We start from the raw sequence: 4277 nt of genomic DNA on the forward strand, positions 1-4277 counted from the left end.
CATCGATGACTTGCCACTAAAATTCCTCTTAATGCCATTTGCACAGTTTAGACAACTCTTGCTGCACGCTACATCATCTCTATCAGCTATTTACCAGTAACAGAAGCACTAGATTGGCTAAGAAACAAGCATGGCACTGTCATACATTCATATGATCTTATAAATGATCAAAAGAATGCTGAAATTCAACTAGAATTCTAAGATGAATCATCACTAGATGAGGCATTCAATGAACAAGTACTCTCAGAGCTTGGTGCAAATCCCCACACTACTGGAAATCAGTCCATCACCAGTAACAATGTATAAACAGCCAAGAGAAAGATCTGATGAGCAATTACGTCGATCAGTTACATGTAGATCATTACATAATAAAAAACGCAACCTAAAGCTTACAACAGGGTGCTTTCATGGACTAGAAATAAAATGAAAACCTCAACAGTCTGAAGTCACAAAATGTTGAACCAGTTTATTTGTTTATAACTGGAGGTGGTGGTGCTGGGAAAAGCCATTTGATGAAAACACTTTACCACACTGTAGTAAAAACCTATAGACATGCTCCAATGAATCCTGAGATTCCAACAGTGTTACTAGCAGCATCTACTGGAGTAGCAGTAATAAACATTGATGGTACACACAGCATTAGCAATACCTAAAAATACAGGTGATGATGTGGAGGAAAGTCCAGGTCCTACAATGTTTGACATCATTGATCCAACAACCACTGTGTCTGCTGACTCTAGTCAAGGAAATGAAGCAACCTTTGGTGTGAATGCTAGAAGCAAGGTGTAGCAATGTCACATACTGCTATGATATACCACCAAATACAAGATATTAGTTTATGGGCTAATTCTACTTTGAACAATATTTTGGTTATTGGAAATAATCTATACAGTTCTATAACATGTTCTGTGCAAACAAATGATTATTTGCTGATAACTGATGTTCCAGACATGGTTTCAATATTTGATAAAGTGTATTCATTACAATATACACCCTTTTAATAAGTCTAATATATGCCGTTTTCCGCTAATGACATCAAACTCATGCTTTTAAAATTTATTCAGAAATGTACGAAGGCTTCAAAAACAGAAAAGAAATCAGAAAAGTTTTAGGCCTTTGTACATTTCTAAATAAAATTTGAAAGCAAGAGTTTGACGTCATTAGCAGAAAACAGCATATATAAGACTTATTAAAAGGGTGTATAGTGAATCATTTACGAGAAGTTTGTTCATGACATCAAAAATTGGTCCATATATGTCTCTTAGAAATTCACTTCTAGGAGTATTTTCAAACTCTCAACGGAATTACAATTGTTGTTTGTTAACCAATGGCATTAATACACTATATTGCAATAAAAACACTCTATCAAATATTGAAACCATGTCTGGAACATCAGTTCACAGCAAATAGTCATTTGTTCGCACAGAACATCTTATAGACTGTATAGATTATTTCCAATAACCAAAATATTGTTCAAAGTAGAATTACTCTTGTATTTGATGGTATAATACCAGGAAGTGACATTGCTACACATTACTTTACCAGCATTCACACCAAAGATTGTTTCACTTCCTTGACTAGAGTCAGCGGACACAGTGGTTGTTGGATCAATGATACCAAATATTGTAGGACCTGGATTTTCCTCCACATCATTTGCTTGCCTTATAAGCAATGGGATATAAACATTGTAGCACATCATTTGTGCAAACCAAAACATCACCTCATTACACGACTTGTAATGCCCAACAACTTGTTTTAATGTTGGCAAGTAAAACATATTTAAGTAAAACATCATAAGCGACGTATTCCAAAATCGCCCTCGCACACCTGAAAATGCATCCTTGACTTTCACAAAATTGTTGTGACAGCCGATCCTTGACCGGTATTGTTCGATTGTTGTTCCCATGCTGGCGGCTAGTAGCAGACAACAGTAAGAGTACGAAATACTATTCTTTGAGAGTGCAAAACTCTTATTCAATGCCACTATTTTTTAGAGTACAATAACTCTTTCAGTTTGGGATGTAACCCACACCGACATTTCAAGCCGATAAATACTGGTTTGTGATAGCTTGTGAGATACTTGTGAGGTATGTGGTGCGCAACGGATTTCGAGCCAATGAATGTGGGCTTGCGAAAGCATCTTAGCTTCAGTGCAATCCGCACTAAACACAAGCCGAGTCTAAATATGTTGGCTTGCGAGAGTAAACAACTCCCGTATCGATTCCACTCAGCGACGTCACCTGGATGAAATAAAAAAGAACAAACAAGGCAGGCAAAGGATAGTTAATTTTCGAAATGAAAGAAAGAAAACCAATCTGAAACAGCACGACAGATCAATTTTGAAACACAAATAACTTACCTTACAAATAATTTGCGACGGAAAAATCTTCAAATTTTTCCCAAAACAGGGAAAACGACCGCAGATTTATTTGCAAACAACCAACGCTAGAAGCAATGGCCGACACTTGAAAAACAATGACCTCGCAATTACTAGTACCCAGTCTACAAGCCAGACTGTCACGTGTGTTCTCGTCCTCAAAGTGACATACTGACAAGATGGGGTCTTTATGCATAATGCATAAGACCCCAAAAATCATTCGCTTTGTCGACTACAAAAAAGCCGGGATTCTATGTTACTAATATCGGGCTCATTATTTTTTTCGAGTTTGATAAAGAATACGCTTCTGCGCATGATTTCTTGCTTTAACTTCGTTCCTTTTGTTTTTACCAATCTCGTCCCCAGAGTCCGTGTCGGAGACTGGATCCGAGTGTTTTTGATTGACAGTTAACTTGCATGCGGTCAGTGAGTTTGTCTGTGTTTTGTCGCAACGAGGGCAGTTGTGGCTTTACTAAGATCTGTAAAAATTTCTTTTGTGTGTGACCTGTGATTTAGTGGGGCAACATTCGATAAACAGGAGGCATTCCCTACAGTATGCAATAAGAACACGGACTCTGGCCACTTCAAGGGCAGGAAGTCCTCAAATCACGGACTTGCGGCTAGTCTACGCACGCTCAGAAATTTGAAACAACAGTGGTTACACAAATGGACCTTAACTGCGACTGCGCATAAATTGGAAGTGGCCATAGTCCGTGTTCTTTGTGCTGACCAAAACAAAAGCGGACTTTGAGGACTAGATAGCTTTTTGACAATATGGGATCTGGGAGCAGGGCTGACGCAGTGGTGAGAACACTCGCCTTCCACCAGTGTGACCCCGGAATCGATTCCCGGATTCGACGCCACATGTGGGTTGAGTTTGTTGGTCTCTACTATGCTGCGAGACGTTTTTCCCCGGGTACCCCGCTTTTCCCCTCTCCTAAAAAAAACCAAACATTTGATTTCATCTGATTTCAGTTGATTAGTAGTCTCCTCGTTTCACGAATACCTCTATTACCTCTGCGAGACAAAAGCCTCATTCTGTGGTCAACTAAACACCTTAAACAGGCTACACTACATGGCGCGAGCATAATTTATGCGAGCCACGAGCTTTAAGGACGTTCGCGCCCATTGCTACTGCGCATTTTTTCGCGCATGTCACGCACACGTCATGCATCGCAGACGACGAAGGTAAACACGCGCTAAAGGCGCAAACAATTTCCATAAGAATGTAACGTGAAAGTATGTGGCATTATGGGATAGCTGTGGACCCAGGTCTTCTCGGAAATGTCACGCAATGGCGTACAGTGCGAATACACAATCGCTTTGAGAACCTCGCAGTGATTTTTACTCTCTTGAATGTTCGGTGACCCCCATTTTTCTTTTCGTAGATCACTTCCTTTCCTAATTTTGTACATTTTAACAAAAAACCAAAAAAATCTGTGCGTGAGAAGTTTTATGCTCTCGTGCGACCGACGTTTTCTTTCTTAGACTAATATATATCCTTTTTCATGGTCTATTTCACCTCAGAAAAAGACATCAGCTGCAAAAGTTTGTTTAGTTATATTATTTATGTTGAATTGAGTACGTTTACCTGATCTAAATTTCACTAATGTAGCTTGTTTATTGCTGACAGTTGTAAGCTAAGATCGTCTTAAAATAACGGAATTTTCTCTAAGTGCACCTTATGATCTCGAAAATGAGCACGGTGACCCCCATTTTTTTGCCTTTTTGGCAAAAGTAGATCATTACCTTTCTGCGTGGCAAGTTTAAAAAAAATCTGTACGTGGGAACGTTTCGGGCGCGAACGTCCTTAAGTAGCACACGAGCATCAAAGCCTCGAGAAGCCCGTAGGAAGAATTCAGTTATTTTCCGTGAGTACTCTCTTCATATAAAATTTTAA

The sequence above is a fragment of the Montipora foliosa genome, chromosome 9 (genome assembly GCF_036669935.1).
Source record: "Montipora foliosa isolate CH-2021 chromosome 9, ASM3666993v2, whole genome shotgun sequence".
Taxonomy (NCBI): Eukaryota; Metazoa; Cnidaria; class Anthozoa; order Scleractinia; family Acroporidae; genus Montipora; species Montipora foliosa.